At 50.9% G+C, this 19507-nt stretch overlaps 1 long non-coding RNA gene and 1 other non-coding gene across 2 annotated transcripts; one reads left to right on the forward strand and one right to left on the reverse strand.

Moving 5' to 3' along the window:
- The first annotated feature begins 92 nt into the window (after positions 1 to 92).
- LOC132016156 (uncharacterized) lies at positions 93 to 18334 on the forward strand. The gene is made up of 4 exons (XR_009403897.1): positions 93 to 1478; positions 3627 to 6530; positions 16281 to 16327; positions 17447 to 18334. It is a non-coding gene; the product is annotated as an uncharacterized LOC132016156 (long non-coding RNA).
- Positions 14642 to 14745, reverse strand: LOC132017008 (U6 spliceosomal RNA). The gene has a single exon (XR_009404096.1). It is a non-coding gene; the product is annotated as a U6 spliceosomal RNA (small nuclear RNA).
- Positions 18335 to 19507: the final 1173 nt, after the last annotated feature.

The following is a 19507-nucleotide window of genomic DNA, read 5'->3' on the forward strand; positions in this document are numbered from 1 at the left end:
GGGCTGTGTTGCAACTGGACCAATGGATGAGAAGGTTGGGACGGACAGCCATTACTTCACCAATGTGAGTCAAGGTCATTTGTCACCTCAGGAAGCACGCAGAGCTGCGACACTCCGCAGAGAGGTGTGCTGCTCCTGAGCCAAGCCCGCGTGTGGCCTGGCACCTTTCCCATGGGGCAGGGAGAAGGGGAGCTTCTGGAAGGGAGGGTGTGCCAGAGCCCTGGGGAACTTGGTCATACCTGACTCAGCCCCTCTTCTGAGAAAGGAACCAAATACCATGTGGGGTTGCACCCACAAGCTGGGGTAAGGATGTCAGGACACAGGAGCCATCAGCAGGAGCTGGCTGACTGCCATCCCTGGCTGAGGCCTTTTGGATACTGTGACAGACATGATTGGAAGGTCGGTAGCTCCTGACCCTCCTGTCACCTGAGGAAATCAGGCCACTCTGAGCTATATCAGAGTGTCCTCTTAGACTCCATCCCTCTTCCCTAGTTTAGCAGGTGGTACTTGTTTTTTTTTTTTTTTTTTTTTAAATGAGGGGGTCCAGAACTTGTCCGTTTACAGTGCCATTCGTCAAAGTGCTGTGCCTCAGAGGAAGACGCCCGCAGTGGTGGGGACCAGGCCCAGGGGTTGCGGCCTGGACATTGCTGCCAGCGTTCTGGGCAGTGCATGCCCATGTTTGCGGAGCAAGGACGGTGCCTTGTTTTGCTGGGCCTTCCGTCGTATGTTGGCAATGTTGGCCTCCATCAAGGCTTCCTTTTGGGCTTCCTTTCTCAGGGCAGCAGCACCGAGTGTGCTTTGTAGTTCGTTACTCAGGCCTCAGCTCAGGCGTCCCTCCCCGAGAGAGGCCGATATTGATGTTCCCCTGGGCACTTCGCACGACCAGGAACGACGTGTCCGGTTGCTGGCTTGCTTCTGCTGCCCCCTCTCACTAAAGTGCAAGCTCCATGAGGATGGGACCATGCTCAGTTCTGCTCACTGTCACACCCTCAGCATGACACACAAGATCTGTCCTTTGAAGGAAAGAAGGAAGGAGTGCAGCCAAGTCATTGATGCAGAGGTGGGCACCCAGAGGGGCAGGTCCATCCGAGCAGATGCTTCCAGGTACCATCGCCAGCATGGGGCACACTGGGCTGCTGGACCCCTGCGGGCTCCTCCTGGGTTGCGCGGTCATTATCTGATGGCTGAGTGAGTCATGCAGATGAGTCAACAGCGGACTGGGAGGTCAGGCGTACTCCAGCCTCAGAAACTGCACGTGTCCAGAGGACGGAGGAGCCCAGGAATGTGTTTTTCGTTGATGTCAACCCTGCTGCAGTAGACCACACCTGCTTCTTGACCCAGGAACGTGGGAAAGAGAAAGCCATGGCTTGGCTTGGCTTAGAGCTGGCAGCCGAGCTGGTAATAGTAGAAGAATGCCCTGCTTCTGATTCAGAGCGGGGAGGGGCTCTGGTGCCCTGCCACGGCCCCAGGAGCACAGGGTAAGTCCCTCCATGGCTCCCTGCCCTTCCCCATCAACGTCTTGGCGAGTGGCTTGTTCCGACAAGTACTCACTTTAGGGATGGAACAGCCTCTCTTTTGTCCAAAACCTTCCTTTGAGTTAAAGCTGTACAAAGAACCCTTCGAAGAGGAAAGTGATCGGGTTGGGAAGAGGAGACCGTGTCACATGTGGGCACTTGAGTCCTGAGCTTCTGCCCCGAGACTCTGTCCTTTGCTCCTCCTGTGCTCACAACATACCATGCCTTTTGGCTCCCAGCCTGGGTGGCACCCAGGGAGGCAGTCACATTCCCTGGAATCTTCTTCCTTTCCTCCCCACTCCCCCCCTCTTGCTCCCGGTTTCCTAAGAGGACGTGGCAACGGAAGCAGCAGGCTTCTGGAGCCCAGAGTCGAACCCTTCCTGGAGATCGTGACTTCACCATGAAAACTTTTCAGGCATAGAAAGCAAGATTCCAGAGCAGCACAGTCTGAGGTGACAACGGCACGATTTCCTGAAGGGCTAGGTTTAGCTCTGGGACACTGGAGTGGGAGCGAGTGACCTGCTTCCCACCGTCCACCACCCCGCAGTCTTCTCCCTTGCCCCAGTGCTGCTGCCAGGGAGGGGCTGCCTTGCTACACTCAGGGCTAAGCATTGGTATTACCTGGGCCATGTCATTCTTCCCTCACAGTGCCACTGTGCTGTTGGTGCTGTCATTACCTTATAATTTGCCCTGGAGTGTGAGCCCGGGGCAGTGGGCCCCATCTGTATAGCACCTGTACCATCCTGTAAAGCGGGGGGCATTGGATGGATGGACTCAACACCTACTCACACACCCCATACCCTCTGTAGGAATCCTGTTCCCAGCTCGTGGTGGTTTAAGAGCCCGTGGCTGTGGGCTCTCCACTTCGGATTCAACCTCCACACCAAAGATTTTGTAAATCCCAGTTGGTCAAATGAGCAGTTTTATTCATGCCTTGAATCTTTTAAAATACTGGCTATGTTTATTTTTTCTTGCCTCTTGTTCTTTCAAGCTTGAAATTTCTCAGCACATCAGAGTCTTCAAAATGCCCTCAAACTCCTGTCTCCAAAGGCATTTTTACTTGGCTCTGCGTGGTGAGGGATGCTTCTCCTTCAGGAGGTTCAAGTTTGTTTTCGGCTCTTGAGTTTGGTGGCGTTTGTGAGAACAGAAACCAAGACAGTGGCCTTTTTCTCAGATGAGCAGCACTTTATCTTACATTTTCATGGATTTCAGTTATTCCAAGTAGGGATGGCCAAGGTCTACGTGATCTTTGATGCCCAGTGGTTTTATCTGCTGAAACCTGCTGTTTTTATGGCTTTGAAAAATCTCAGTGGAATTATTCAGCATGCCCAACCCAAGAGGACTGTTTGCCCCATGGCGGTTGGTGTACAATCAGTAATGCATGTACCATATGGGGAGAGATGACCATATGACACTCAGAAGGAGTTTGCCTTTTTCAAAAAAGATTTTATTGATTGATTGAGTGATTGAGCGTGCAAAGGGGGTAGGGTGGGGCAGAGGTAGAGGGAGAGAGAGAGAGTCTCAGCAGACACCCTGCTGGGCACAGAGCCTGAAGCTGGGTTTGATCTCACGGCCCCTGAGACCCTGACCTGAGCTGAAACCAAGAGTCAGGGGCTCACCTGACTGAGCCACCCATGTGTCCCTAGTTTGTCTTTCTAAAGATTCTCTTCCCTGGTCACTTAAAAAAATCACCTAATTACCTAGATAGCCACTTTTCATAGCAGAGAACAAAACCTAGTTCTCGACTTCTTGCCCTGCTTTGTCCCAACTTACTGCATTGCCTTGGCCTGCACCCACCTGTGTCTCGATTGCCCCAGGACTGAGAATGAGCCGCCTCTCCTCTGCGTGGCCAGCCCGTTTGCAGGTATCCTGGTCACCTCACGCCTTGGGGGCACCCTTTCCACCCCCCACCATCCCCCCTGCCGTGGCGCTCTCACATCCCGAGGAAATGGACTGTATGACCCCGCGGGAGCCTCACTCTTCTCCACACAGTTAACTGTGCTACCCCGGGACTCGTCCGCACTCCCTCGCCTGCCTCTCCTCCCCAGTGCCACTGACAACATTCCTGCTCAGGTTGTATCTGACCGGTTTCGCCCTTGACACTCGTTTCAGGTGCATGACGGATGCCTCCGCAGCACGTCCCCCAGACACCTCAGATTGGAGAGGGTAGGAATGATCTCACCATCTTCCTCCGTAAGTGCACTCATCTTCCAGGATTTCCCGTGTCAGATGGGGGCGCTCCAGTCTGTCCGGAGGCCTGCGACAGCAAACCTGACCTCAGCTGGGACTCTGGCTCACCTCTGGCTTCTGGGGCCATTGGGCTGAGCTCAGTGCCCCAGTCTGGGCCCACATCTCTCCGGTCTGGACGATGCACTGGATGATACATTAGTCTCCTTACTTGAATCTCTTCTCCCTTGGAACTGTCCAGATCAGTGAGAGTGGGAAACCCCTCTGTAGACATGCCTCTGTGACTCCAGATTCGTTGGGAGTCCCACCCGAGCTTCCAGCAGGGCGTGTGAAGCTGGACCCCATCGACTGGGCCCCCTGTCTTGCCACTCTGGGATCTAGGAGGACTGAGCAGCTTCTGTCCCTGGCATTGGCATCCCGGTCGCGTGTGCTGCCTTGATAGGTATGGGTCCTTTTGCCAGGGACGCTCCTGACTTCTCATCTGCCTGACAAACCCCTTCATCCTGCAGAACCCTCACCCAGTGTCACCACAGCTTCCTCCCATGACGGATTCTGCCACAAGGCAGACTCAGTGGCTTGCAGACCTCGCTCGTTTTCCCCATTCCTCTGTGGTCGTGACTGTTTTTCTGTGGCTCTTCTTCTTCAGGCAGGAACTGCCTCTGTTCGGCCCGCTTCCCAGCACAGTGTACAGCACGAAGTAGACTCTCACGAAACGTGCTGAGAGCTGAGACCTCAGATACTCTAGGCAAATACCAAGAAGTGGTCCTGAGGCCTCATCCCAGCTAATGATGGCCGAAGAGGAAAATCCGACAGGGACCCAAGGGAAGTCCAGAGCTCTTCTCCCCTTTGCTGGGGCGGCTGACTGCTCTCACATTTCCTTTTTTGGGCAGAAGAGCTGAGCTCGATTTGGCTCTGCCATTTACTGACCCTGAACCTCTTGGAACGTCAGTTTGCGGAGGGAAGTGAGGATCCGATAGGATGACGCGGCTGGCTGGGAGCAAGAAGCGAACGGAGGGGGCGCTGGGGTTCTCTTCATGCCTGTCAGCACCTGTCCTCTCTCTGGGCGACACTTGCGAGTGTGCCCTGGGCCCCGCACACCCGCAGAGCTGTCATCCCAGAGTCGGGGGTGCGGTTTGTGTGCGATGGGTGAGCCCCCCCAGCAGCTGGGGGAGGTGATGGCTTTCTTGGGGGATGTGTCTAATGTGGGATGTGTGATCAGACCGCAAAGGTGAGCCCACAGAGGGGCTCCATTTTGGTTCTGTGCATGTGTTCACAGCTCCCGGGTGGGAGCGGGTGGCATTGGGAGTTGGGGAGATGGGTGGGGTTGGGGGTGGGGGCCGCCGTAGAGCGTGCAGGCCTCCCTCCTATGCTCCTGCGGGGGTGGGCACACCGGGGAAGCCCAGGCGCTGGTCATGCTGTTAGCCCCAGCCCCAGCCAGCCCACGAGGGAGCAACAGCTCCAGGAGCCACGTGACACCTGGGCGTTTGGCCGAGAGCGGGCAGCGTTGGCCAGGAGCACACATCAGTGGGCCTCGGGGTCTCCATCGCCATCCCGAAGAACGCCTGAAGGAGCTTCATCCTGAAGCCCGTGTGTGTCACTCCTGAGATTAGCTAACCAGGGGACCTATTGCTTATACTTCCTGAGTCCTCAATCTTTTTTTTTTTCCCCAGGAAGATCCCTATAACCCGGTCATAAAGTACACCACGTGTGGTGTGCCACATGCCTGTGCACATCCCCTACTCCGTTCTGCAGGCGCAGATGGCTCCCAGGCAGCCATCACCTTCCGCTGACTGTCCTCCTCTCGTGGGGCTCGCAGGTGGCTGTGGCCTCACTCCCTGACCCCGCTCTGTCTGCAGGATAGACTGTGTCCCTTTGTCCGTCCATTTGTACACACTCCCTTGATCCCTCCTGCCCCAGGTGTCACTGAGCACCTACTAGGCCAGACACTCTGCTTGGCCCAGGTGGGAAACCTGGCGGTCCCCACCTTCCAGAGCTTGGGAGAAACCCCCGTGGGGAGTGAGCTAAATGCTGTGGAAGAGGAGATCGTGGGCGGTCAGTGCAGAGGGGCTCAGCTCCTTTCACGGAGGACACACAGGGCATCTGGTCTGTCATCAATAAGTAATAAAATACTTATTATACTTATAGATCTACTCGGCACGACTGAGGATCTTCTGGGAGCTTTCTAGATGTGAAACTCTCGGTGCCATTATTATCATCAAAAGCCCCTAATGACCACACATACTAATGCAAACATAATATCCCTCGTTTTTTGGTTGCACTGTGGCTCAGTGAGATTTTTGCAGACCAGCCGTGGTGTACCAAAAGACCTTTCTTTTTTATGCCATCTTCTGGGCAGCCCAGGGAAACAGGAGCACTGGAATAAAGGTGAGATGCAGCCTGGGAATGGCCCCAGGTGCACCTCACCACCGCCTCACCTGGGTAAACAGACATTTGCATATCAATGTATGGATTACAGACTTCCTTTTCTCAGGCCTAGGAGGTGCCCAGTTACACACGCAGGGGGACCCTCTGCCAGCCCAGCGAGTTCTCAAATCCCCTGCAACATGAGAAACTGGGCGTCAGGGTCCTCAGAGCCCCAGGGGCCAGCCCTGCATAGTGATTCCTATCTGCTTTCCCTTAAAGGAGGGGATTCGGCTTTGTAACTCACCCTGCCTTCACATGCGGCCCGGCCTCCGGTCTCAGAAGTGGCACTGGCTTCTGCAGGAGCCGGCCAGATTCTGCAATTACCTCTGAAGCCAGTCGTTACAAAAAGCCCGGTACTCAGAGGGGAAGAAAGGCAGCTTTCATAATCACTGATGAGCTCACCAGGTACGGATGGAACTTTTCAAACGGGCCAAATTAAATAGCAGGCCTTGGGCTCGGGGCCTCGCAGCGCGGCTGTGAGGAGCAGGTGGGACGAGTATCGGATGTGTGAAGTGCAGGTGACAGGTAACCAGATCCCCGCAGCGGAGTCATGCGTGTGATGCGCTGTGGGAAGCTGTGTTGGGGTTGGGGCGGGGTGGGGGGGGTGGGGCAAAGCCACGCCCCCTCACCTGTCCGCAGAGGGGCCAGCAGCTTAACCCCAGCCTGCTCCCGCAGGACTGCCATTGGCCACTTCGAGTCCATGAAAGTTGATATAAATCAGTGCAATTTCTGCAGCAGCACTAATTAACCCGCGGGAACCCCGCTGGAGCAGGTAGTTTCGGGAGAAATGGCGCTGGAGATGCTGGAGGCAGATTAGCGTTTTCAGTGTGCGCTCAGTTCCAGCTCGTGACCATGAGAAAAAAAAACAACCCTCATAAATTCGGTCACTACGCGGGAGAAATCGACTTTGTTTCGATGGAGGGCCGGGGATACTGGTCCGCTTTGAGGGAGTGTAGGGAAGCCTGGTGTCCTCAGTTTTCTGTCCTGTCTGGGGAGACCGCTGGCCTCGTTGGCCTGTAGAACACCCCCCCCTCAAGGACCTAGGGTTCCATTCACTGTGATGAGTCAGAGGCCTGGCCGAGTTCTGGGGAAGCATTGAGTCCACGTGCACGCGTGGCAGCTGGCGGAGGACATGCAATCCTTCATTCCAATTGCTTGGGGAACAGGACTGGCTCCCCAGGGCCTCTCCACATGGGCAACTGGCCCAGGATTGCAGGAGGTGGGATGGTTCTGGGGGGACTCTGTGGCCCGGTGAACTGAATACTGTGAGGGCAGGCCCTCTGTTTTGATCATTTTGGTCTAGCATCTAGCACGTGGTGCTCAAGACCCAAGAACTGTTTGTGGGAAGAGGGGGGATAGGATAGAAGGAAAGCCTTCTCTGGAATTCCTTCCTTGAAACAGAATCCTCGTGGCCTCACGTCAAGTCCTGTTCCCTGTAGCTCACTCGTATTTCCATCAAGCACTTGGACATGTCTTAAATGGGTTCCGGGCACAAAACAGGGCTGGCTCATCTCCCGTGGCGCTCTGGTCCCCTGCTGAGAGATCTCCATTCCCACATGCCCCTTGAGCACTTGTGCCCTTCCCCTTCCCGGACGGTGTGCTTGGCAGGGGTCAGTGAGGCAGATCCTGAGGGGCTCAGAGACGCAGAAATCTAGACCCGACCATGGTTTTCAGAATGCTGAGTTATCATTTCCTTTACCTGTACAAGCAGGCTGATGGGTGGGTGGGTGGGGGTCCTCCTGGTAGGAGCGGGGTCAGCATGATTGGATCACAGTGCCCCAGAACAGAGACAGATGCCAAGGATAACTGTTCTTATCCCCCAGCCACCTTGAAGTTGTTTCATAGGAAATGAATATTAAAGTATTTAACTTCTATATTTAAGTGTGAAATGAAAAAGGGTGGCTTCCCTTTATAGGAATTTGAAGACTTAGAGGTCAGCTGGTGCTGTGGACGGCATACAGGTTTGTGTCCCAGCCCCCCACCCCGCCAAATCCATATGTTAAAAATCTAATCCTTAATGAGATGGTGATCGAAGGTAGAGCTTCTGGGCGGTGATGAGGTTAAGAGCCAGAGCCCTCCTGAGTAAGCTTAGTGCCCCTAGAGAGGAGACCCCACAGAGCTCCCTCGCTCCTTCCACCATGCGAGGAGGACACAGCAAGAAGGCACCATCTGTGAACCAGGAAGCAGGCTCTCAGGCAGCATCTCTGAGTGCCTGGACCTTGGGTTTTCCCAGCTTCCAGAGCTGTGAGCAATAAACGTTTGTTGTTAAGAAGCTTCCTAGTCTGTGGTATTTTGTTACAACAGCCCAAGTGGACTAAGCCACAGCCCTACCAAACTCATACAATAACTTTATTTCCAAGGGAATCGGATTACGGTGAAATCTCTCAGAGATCGCTAAGTGTGTGCGTGTGCGTGTGTGCGCACGTGTGGCATGAGCGCGCGGCAGCGGCATTTCGGTGTCCTATGCACAGACATCCTTTGTCATCCTCCAAGTGGTCTGGGGAAGGAATCAGATAAACTTGGAGAACTTCAAGTTCGAGGTTCTGTGTCTAGCCTTGGAACGCTCAAAGGCCTCCCCAGCTGTTCTGTGTTCAGATGTGGCTTTCAAGAAGTGGGAGGGTGGTTGGAGCTGCTCCTGGATGTCTCTGAGCCTCTTGAGGGACACTCTGCATGAGAAACCATCTCTTCCCTGGCTGCAGCAGATGCCATGCTGCTGAAGGCCAGCGGCAAAGCCGGAAGTAGAAATAGGAAGAAGGATTCTGAGCCCAGAAGTAAATCCTCATGCATGTGTTCAACTAATTAATATTTGATAAGGGAGCCGAGAACACCCAATGGGGAAAGGATAGTCTTCAGCACAGGTGTTGGGAGAGCTGGAAAAGCACATGCAGAAAAATAAAGTTGGACTGCTATCTTCCACCACTCGCAAAAATTAACTCGAGATGGATCATAAGACCCAAAGCTAATATTCCCAGAAGAAAACATAAGGGAGGGGCGCCTGGGTGGCTCAATGGGTTAAGCCTCTGCCTTCAGCTCAGGTCATGATCCCAGGGTCCTGGGATCCAGCCCCGAATCCGGCTCCCTGCTCGGCAGGGAGCCTTGCTTCCCCCTCGGCAGGGAGCCTTGCTTCCCCCTCTCTCTCTGCCTGCCTCTCTGCCTACTTGTGATCTCTGCCTGTTAAATAAATAAATAAAATCTTAAAAAAAAAAAAAAAAGCAAACATAGGGGAAAAACTCCTTGACATCAGTTTTGACAATAATTTCTTGGCCATGCACCAATGAAAACAAAGCAAAACTTGACAAGTAGGACGCATCAAACTTAAAGTCTTCTGCACAGCAAAGGAAACGGGTTGACAATATGGAAAGACAACCTACAGAATGGGACAAGACATTTGCAAACCATGCACCTGATAAGGGTTAATATCCAAAATTTATAAAGGATTCATACAATTCAATGACCAAAAACATCCCCTAAACAATCTGATTAAAAAATGGGCAGAGGGGGCGCCTGGGTGGCTCAGTGGGTTAAGCCACTGCCTTCAGCTCAGGTCATGATCTCAGGGTCCTGGGGCTCTCTGCTCAGCAGGGAGCCTGCTTCCTCCTCTCTCTCTGCCTCCCTCTCTGCCTACTTGTGTTCTCTGTCAAATAAATAAATAAAATCTTTAAAAAAAAATAGGCAGAGGAACTAAAGAGATGTTTTTCCAGAGAAGACATCCAAATGGTCAACACGTACATGAAAAGATGTCCCGTGTCACTCATCGTCAGGGAAATGCAAACCAAAACAACGATGAGATATCAGCTCACACCTGTCAAAATGGCTAGGATCAAAAAGACAAGAGAGAACAAGTGTTGGTGAGGATGTGGGGAAAAGGGAACCCTTGCACACTGTTGGTGGAAATGGGAATTGGTTCAACCATCGTGGAGATTCTTCAAGAAAATTCAAAATACAATATGATTCAGCAGTTCCGTTTCTGGGTATATACCCAAGAGAAATGAAGAGGATACTGAAGAGGTATACACAATCCCAGTTTATCATAACATTTTTTTTTAAAGATTTTATTTATTTATTTGACAGAGAGAGATCACAAGTAGGCAGAGAGGCAGGCAGAGAGAGAGAGAGGAGGAAGCAGGCTCCCTGCTGAGAGAGAGCCCAATTCAGGACTTGATCCTGGGACCCCGAGATCATGACCTGAGCCAAAGGCAGCGGCTTAACCCACTGAGCCACCAGGTGCTCCTTATTGTAACATTTTTAACAGTAGTCAAGATACAGAAACAAGCTATGTGCCTGTCAACAGATGAATGGGTAAAGAACCCCTCCCCCCCCCATTATTCTTCATGAGAAAGAAGGAAATCCTGCCATTGTCCACAACAAGGATGGACCTTGAGGACAGTATGCTAAGTGAAATAAGTCAGGGGAAGACTCATAATGTATAATATCACTTATTTGTGGAATATAAAAATGCCAAACTCATGTAAACACAGTAAAAAGTTGGCAACCAGGGCTTGGGGGTGGTGTGGGGGAATAGGAGAGAGGCTATTTAAGGGTATAAACTTGCTAGTAGCAGATAAATAAGTTCCAGAGATCTAATCAGATGGTATAGTGAATATAGACAACAGTATTGCATGTGTTTATCAAGCTTGCTAGGAGACTAGATCTTAATTGTTCCTATCATAAAAAAGAAATCATAATTATGTGACATGGTAGAGGTGCTAAATACAACGGCAATCATGTTACAGTACGTAAATGTATCCAATCACCATGTTGAATGCCTTAAACTTACATAATATTACATGTCATGTGCATGTCAAATACATTATAAATAAAAAAGGTGTATTCCGTACACTTGGCATACAGCCCCCAAAGTGCAGAAATCCAGGGCCCTCGTTTTCCCCCTGAACTGTGACCCTGACAGTTCTCCAGGAGCTCAGCATCCCGGCCATCTCCTAGTCCCCAGACATAACAGCCACCATGGCGGAGTCACATACTGTCCTTGCCCCAGCTGTGGGATCCTCAGTAGATGGGCGTAAGTCTGGTGACAGGAGCTGTGGGAATGCAATCACTCTGAGGTTGAAGAATGTCCTTCAGCGTGCACAAATGTTTGTTGTGCCTCAGCTTTGCATCAGACTCGTGCGGTACACTTTTATGTTTATCCCATTGAGTCCTTGTGGTGATCCTGTGAGATAGGAATTCCCTTCTCCATTTAAGAGATGAGGAGACCAAGGCTCCCAGGGGCAAAGGACACAGCTAGAGGGGCCCCAGCGGCTCTAGAATCTCCACCCTTTGGCATCAAGGGTAGTTCGTGTGCATCACCTTGTATGTTACTGCGGTGTTCAGGTGCTCAAACGTTTGGTCTGCTTCCTTTATCCTTTGCAATCTGCATTGTGGACTATGTCCCTGTGTCCTTGAGTGTAGAGCCTGCTGCTGGGAGGAGATGGGAGACCATGACCTTGTTGGAGCCTGGGTAGGGTTCCAGGGAGAGTGACAGGTTCAGCAAACAAAAATGCAAGATGCCCAGTTAGAGTTGAACTTGAATTTCTGAGCAACAGTGAGTACTTTCATTTTTTTTTTTAAAGATTTTATTTTTTTATTTGAGGGCAAGAGATCACAAGTAGGCGGAGAGTCAGGCACAGAGAAAGGAGGAAGCAGGCTCCCCGCTGAGCAGAAAGCCTGATGCGGGGCTTGATTCCAGGACCCTGAGATCATGACCTGAGCTGAAGGCAGAGTCCTAAACCACTGAGCCATCCAGGCGCCCCAAGTACTTTCATTTTAATATAACTATGTCCTATACAATTTTTAGGGTATACGTACGCTAAAACAGTATTCCCTTGTTTATTTAAAATTCAGATTTAACTCTGGATCTCGTGAAGCTTGCGGCTGGTCTAACGCCGAAGAAGCCTCTGTTTGCAGAGGCCAGGACTTGATGCCACTTTGCTCACGGGCTCTGAGGGCTCCCCCTGTTCTTCCCGAAGGCTCCACCATCGCCACTCAAGCTTTCAAACTGGCCAGTTTGGCAAAATCTAACCAGCCGTGTTTTGTCTGGCTGACGTGATGTTGATTAAAAAAAAAAAAAAAATTATTTATTTATTTGAGGCGGGTGGGGGTTGGTGGGCAGAGCACGGGAGACAATCTCAAGAAGACTTGCCAGTGAGCGTGGAGCCCAGCGTGGGGCTCGACCTCATGACCCTGAGGTCACGACCTGAGCTGAAATCAAGAGTCAGAGTGTTAACCAATGGAGCCACCCAGGTGCTCTGGGCATGATGCTGATTTTTAAAAAACTGGTCAATTTTTGAAAACCAGGAGTTTCTACATGCCCATCTAAATGACATCCTTTTAAAATTGTGTTTTAATTTCCGCGTAGTTAACAGTCAGTGTTGGTTTCAGGTGTACAGTGTAGTGATGCAACAGTTCCGTAACATCCTGTGCTCGTCGTAAGTGCGACTCCTTAATCCCCACCACCCAAGTTGCCCACCCCTCCGCCCGCATCCCCTCCAGTAACTGGCTGTATGTTTTCTATAGTTAAGAGTCTGTTTCTTGGTTTGACTCTCTCTTTTTTCCCCGTTTCTTGTTTGTTTTGTTTCTTAAATTTCACATATGAGGGAAATCATATGGTATTTGTCTTTCTCAGACTGATTTCGCTTAGCATGATACTCTCTAGCTCCATCCATGTTGTTGCAAATGACAAGATTTCATTCTTTTTATGGCTGAGTAATGCTCTGTTGTATGTACACACCATGTCTCCTTTACCCATTCGTCTGTTGATGGACGCTAGGGCTGCTTCCATAACTTGGCTATTGTAAATAATGCTGCTGAAAGCTCAGGGGTGCATGTATCCCTGAATTTGTGTGGTTTTTTGTTTTTTGTTTTTTGGTTTTTTTTTTGGCAAATATCTAGTAGTGTGATTACTGGATTGTAGGGTATTTCCATATTTAACTTTTAAAAAATTATTTATTTAAACAAAAGATTTGTAAAGTAATCTCTACACCCAACGTGGGGCCCAAACTCACAACCTTGAGATCAGGAATCGCATGTTCTACCCACTGATCCAGCCAGGTGCCCACCCCCACCAACTTTTTTTTTTGAACCGCCCCCTTGGGCTCAGGTCATGATCTCAGAGTCATGAGATTGAGGTCTGCCTAGGATTGTGGGCTGAGTGTGGAGCCTGCTCAAGATTCTCTGTCTCCCTAGGGGCGCCTGGGTGGCTCAGTGGGTTAAAGCCTCTGCCTTCGGCTAGGGTCGTGATCCCAGGGTCCTGGGATGGAGCCCCTCATGCGCTCTCTGCTCAGCGGGGAGCCTGCTTCCTCCCCTCTCTCTGCCTGCTTCTCTGCCTGCTTGCATTCTCTGTCAAATAAATAAATAAATAAATAAATCTTTAAAAAAGAAAAAAAGATTCTCTGTCTCCCTCTACCCCCTTACCCCACCCCCACTTGCACATGCTCTCTCTCTCTCTCTTTCTCAAATAGATAACTAAATAACTAAATAAATAAATGAAATTAAAGGGGTGCCTGGGTGGCTCAGTGGATTAAGCCGCTGACTTTCGCTCAGGTCATGATCTCAGGATCCTGGGATCGAGCCCCGCATCGGGCTCCCTGCTCAGCAGAGAGCCTGCTTCTCCCTTTCCCTCTCTCTCTGCCTACTTGTGATCTCTCTCTCTCTGTCAGATAAATAAATAAAATCTTAAAAAAAATTAAAGACAAGCACCCCCTATTTTTAACTTTCTGAGGAAACTCTGTACACTTTCCACAGTGGCTACACATCCTTGCCAATACTTGCCGTATTTTGTTATTGATTTCAGCCATTCTGACATGTGTGAGGTGGCATCTCCCATGGTTTTGATTTGGAACTCCCTGGTGATCAGTGATGTTGAGCACCTTTTCCTATGTCTGTTGGCCATCAGGATGTCTTCTTTGAACAAATGTCTGTTCATTTGTTTGCCCATTTTTAATTGGATGATTTGTTTCCTAGATGTTGTGTTGTTCTTCATATATTTTGGATACTAATCCTTTATTGAATATGTCATTTGCAGATATCTTCTCCCATTCAGTAGGTTGCCTTTTAGTTTCGTTGATTGTTTCCTTCAGTGTGCAGGAGCTGTTTATTTTGACATAGTCCCAATAGCTTATTTTTGCTTATCTTTCCCTTGCCTCAGGAGACACACCTAGAAAAATGTTGCTATGGCCAGTGTCAGAGAATTTACTGCCTGTGCTCTCTTCTAGGACTTTCATTTCAGGTTTTAAGGTCTTTCATCCATTTTATTTTTTATGTATGGTATAAAAATAATCAGTTTTCCAAACACCCGTTGTTGAAGAGACTTTTCCCCATTGGATATTCTTTCCTGTTTTGTCAGAGGTTAATTGACTATATAATCGTGGGTTTATTTCTGGGTTTTTGTGTCTACTTTTGTGTCAGTACCATACTGTTTTGATTCCCACAGCTTTGTAATGTAACTTGAAGTCTGGAATTGTGATGCCTCCAGTTTCGGTTTTCTTTTTCAAAACTGCTTTGGCAAATTCAGAGTCTTTAAAAATATGGAATGTTTCCTGAATTTGCATGTCATCCTTGGGCAGGGGCCAAGCTAATCTCTGTATCACTCCAATTTTAGTGTATATGCTGCCGAAGTGAGCACTAAATTTCTGACTTTTTTAAAATTTCAAGTTTTTATTTAAGTTCAAATTAGTTAACATATATGGCAAAATTGGTTTCAGGTGTAGAATTCAGTAATTCACCGCTAACATATAATACCCAGCAGCACTCATCACAGGTGCCCTCCTTGACACGCATCACCCATTTAACCCATCCCGCATCCCCCCAAAATCAAATATGCCATCTTGAGTGTCCAAGACCACACGGCAGCAGTCATCTGCAGCCAAGTCCTGGCATCCCTCTTAGACAGGGCATGCACTTGCCAGTTTGCCCCACTCCCATCCCCATCCTGTGGTTGCTCCTGCCCAACTATTCACTTCTATCTGTCTAGCCCCAACAGACATTGAGGGTTTTTTTTGTTTTGTTTTTGAAGATTTTATTTATTTATTTGACAGAGGGAGAGAGAGAGAGAGAGATCACAAGTAGGCAGAGAGGCAGGCCGGGTGCGCGGGGGAGGGAAGCGGGCTCCCCACTGAGCATAGAGCCCGATGCGGGGCTCCATTCCAGGACCCTGAGATCATGACCTGAGCCAAAGGCAGAGGCTTAACCCACTGAGCCACCTAGGCGCCCAGGCATTGACTTTTTGACTTCTGATCTATACTATGTGCCAAAAAGTCTACTTCTTCCAGTGACAACAAAAATACCAAACGTTTTCATCGGACTGCCTCCACCCATTACTCCCATTTTATCCCATCTCCCTCCCTGTCCCCTCCCTCAGTGCTCCTGGTGACCATGCACTGGCTGTTGGTTGTCCCCTCCTCCCAAGCAATGCCAGCCTGACCCCAGAAGGCCTGGCCACGGGCATGGCTCCCTTCGAGATGGCCCTACGAAGCCCTCCCGACTCTCCGAATCCCTCTGTCACACACAGAATCACACGGCCGCTTACTGGAATTTCTTCATTGTATACAGATTAAGAAATGGAAAATGTGACACTCAAGAATCACATGCAATGAAAACTGTGTAAAACTGTGACTAGAACTCAGGCAACAGGGACGTGGGAATTTCTCACCAAACCACGTGCTGTGTGTGAGGATCTTGCCTCAGTGCCTCTCACATCTCCACCGCAGGGCATCGTGCCATATGCGAGATGAGCTCTCGGACTGATTGATTGATTACTCACTCGGCGCTCCTGGCAAAGCAGTCCTCACTCTGCTGAACAAATTATCTTTATGCATTGCAGTCTCTAGAGCTGAGATGAGGGGGAGCTCACTGTGATCTTCAAGTCATTCAGCAACATCTTGGAACCACTGGACATGATACAAGGATCCATGAAAAATGGCCCCTGTCGGCACATGGAAAGGAAGGGGGAGAAAGCAGGAACTCTGAGCCACCGTGCTAAGGATCTTTATTTTATTTTTTTACTCCCTGCAGTCAAATTTTGCTCAGTGCCTGTTTTAATAAATAAAGTTTTATTGGAACACAATCAGACATTCATGCTACAATGGCAGGGTCGAGTGCTTGCAGCAGAAGCTATAGGGTCTGCTGATCCTAAAATATTTATTGTCTGGCTCTTTATAGGAGAAATTTCCTGAACCTTGATGTCAACCATTCATCAGCCCTCAAAGGTGAGTATCACTACCCTCGCTTAACCTCAGGGGCACTGGTGCTCAGAAAGGCTAGTGTTGCTTGTTCATCCCGCCGCCCCAAGTGTGGTGGGAAGGAACTCAGGTGTTCGATTCCCAAACCCATCGTCATTTGACCAGATGCCCACAGGATAAAGTCCAAATGTCCAGACAGGGGTTAGACCCACTTGTCCAACTTCTCCCTCCTGTGTACACGTCAGGTGAGCAACTTTGAGCTCCGTGGGGGCTTCCAACCACGCCGTGCCACGGTCTGCGTCTGCATCTTCGTAAGCTACCCTTCCTTTTCACCAAACCCCCGACCTCTTTCTCTGTCAGTGAAATCCCATCATGACGCATCGCAAATCTTCCCACCTCCATGGAACCTGCTCTTTGTCAGACAGTTAATGAGAACAAGAGCCAACATTACTAGTATGTTCTTTGAGCTGTGGACTAGGCTAGCCGCTCTGCTTTGTGTTCTAGGTGATGACTGTATGACAACTCTGTGAGGTAGGCACTGGTAGTCTCACTGTCTAGGGGCACACACAGGTTGCGAGAGGTTAAGTAACTTGGCCAGGGTCCCAGAGCTAGTGATGTCTGGACCCGGGATTCGGCTCAGGTCTGTCTGATATTCAAGTTCAGCTCTCACGACCATACTCTAAACAGCGTCCGCGGTCTGCTCACGCCGCTTCTCCTACTGGCCTGGCTTTACAGCACGTGCTCAGCCTGGTGTGACGATGCCCGTCTGCCAAGGCTGGGAGACACATCCCTTTACTCGGCCCCCGGGAGAAGGCCGGCACCTTGCCGGCACCCTGCCGACCCTGAACTTCATTTTATTGTTCATCCGTATTATTTCAACAGCATTTAGCAATTTGGGGAAACAGGATTTTCCCCAGTTTATTTCTGTTGCTGCCACCATCTGTCTGCCTGAGTGGACTGTGTGCCGTCGACCCAGGCCCATTCCTGGCTCTGGTCGGTGCTTAGAGTTCGTGTTGGTTGCTTGGTCTGCATTTATTATGGTTTAAAAACGCTCTTGTTTCACCTATAATTAAGTCAAAGTTTGTAGCTGTGAACAAAAGGTGGGTTAAAAGTAGCAAGAGCATAATGAATCTTTTTCCCCCGCAGCCCGCCTTCCTCTAGAAAACCCCCCGTCCTGAGCGGCGATGTGAACCCGCACACCCGTGTGGGCTTGCGCAGACTCGAGCAAGGGAAACGTGTCAAACTGTCGTTACTCACTGATAAAGGATAGCAGCAGCGACATCAACGATCCCGTCCTGACTGCGCTCTGTGGGCACACGGCACGCTGCATGCTGCGTTTCCGCTGGCAGGAGCTGGGGTGTAGAGAGGCCGCAGGCCCCGCCCTCTCGGGGCTCCCAGCCCGCTGCAGCGTGGTGTGACTGGGGATCTCCGGAGAGGGGCCCCCGCCAGCCCGTGGGGTGGGAAGCACAGGGAAGGGCCCGGGAGAGGGCGATGGAGAGGTGGCGGCTGTGGGCCTCTGGCGTCCGCCGGAGCTTGGTGCAGTGCTCAGACACTCGTGCTTGTTCCGGGACAAGGGACCCAGCGAGGATCACCCAAACGCAGGTCCCCGGTGCCCAGCCTGCTCCCTGCAGGCTCTGAGTCCCCAGCCATGGTGGGGTGGCCGTCATCTCTGGGATGCACCCACCGACTCCCTGGTCCCTACTGAAGGGGTCTGAAGACCATGGAGAGGCGAACGGTGTGCGGCAGCACCCCCCAGCCCCCCGCCAGCCCCTGTTCCCACCCCTTCCACATCCCTTCTCTGACACCCATACCACTAGCCTCACAGGGAGGTCATTCTCCGCTGGGGATGACACAAACGAATGGTGTAAAGAATTCACTGGCTTGGGGCGCCTGGGTGGCTCCGTGGGTTAAGCCTCTGCCTTTAGCTCAGGTCCTGATCTCAGTGTCCTGGGATCGAGCCCCGCATCGGGCTCTCTGCTCAGCAGGGAGCCTGCCTCCCCTTCTCTCTCTGCCTGCCTCTCTGCCTACTTGTGATTTCTGTCTGTCAAATAAATAAATTAAAAAAAAAAAAAAAAAGAATCCACTGGCTTCTGTTGCCTTGCGTGTTAATGGAGGTTCCAAACAACTTGCCCATGGGATGTGTCTGAGCCGCACTGTGGAAGGGTCTGGAATCATCGCCCAACTTGACAAGTGGTCGATCACATCAGGATTTCTGGAGGAGGACCCGCCAGGAGCTACACTAGCTGGGCGTTGCCTGCCCAAGTCTCCTCCAGGACACTGGAAGGAACTGGAAGGTCCAAGGTAGAGTCAGGGTCTCAGCAGGCCCAGGGAGAGCCATCAGCATGGTTCCTGTCAACACCAGCCCTGGAACGACCCTGGGAGGAGCCAGGGAGCTTCTCCTCTTATTTTCTCATCTTGGTTTGTGGCATCTTTGCCGTAAGACCAGAGGCAAGGGGCGTTTGGGCTGGGCGGTGTCCTCTCTGCCCGGGTGGAGTAGGACACATGGCTTCGTGCACACGGCCATGTTCCTAATGGTTTCTAAGAGCCCTCAGTGCATGCTAGAGAACCATTGCCTCATGTTCTAGGAGAATGGGAAGGGATATAGTGACTCGGGTCTGGTCTGGGTCCCAGCTGATGCATAATCCTGTCTCTGGCATCCCTCTGTGGGTTTCCCCTTGGTTTTAGGGGCCAGGCGGGGGTGGGCGGCTAAGTGTTTCTTGTTCAGTCTTCCTGGTCCCAGTGATAACAGAGGTTGTGAATTATGGACGCAGCAGCAAATGTTTTTAATCTCCCATGAAACAAAACCAGTGTGTTTTCTGCACCGGGGACCAAGGGCGCGGGAACACGCAGACAGCTGCTCTGATACGGCTAACTTGGGCTGACGTCAATGAGAGTCGGTCCAGGCCAAGGGCTCCACTCAGGAAGCTTCAAAGTGATACCGAAAACAAATTTGCATTTTTTCCTTTCACGGAAAATCAGCTACTCTCCGTTCCACCGAGATGTGTTCACCAGCCTCTGCAGCCGGCCAGTGTTGTGGAGTAAACAGGGCTTGCAGTGTGATGGGATGCACCGTGAGTTTTCGCTTTAGACTTCCCCTTTAAAATTTATGCAGCGGGAGTAATGTTCCCTGGCCCTGGATGAAAACACTGGCAAGCGCTCACTTTTCTGCTCCTCTTAGGAAATAGTCTGTCCTGAGGTCTCTTGCAA

The sequence above is a fragment of the Mustela nigripes genome, chromosome 4 (assembly GCF_022355385.1).
Source record: "Mustela nigripes isolate SB6536 chromosome 4, MUSNIG.SB6536, whole genome shotgun sequence".
NCBI lineage: Eukaryota > Metazoa > Chordata > Mammalia > Carnivora > Mustelidae > Mustela > Mustela nigripes.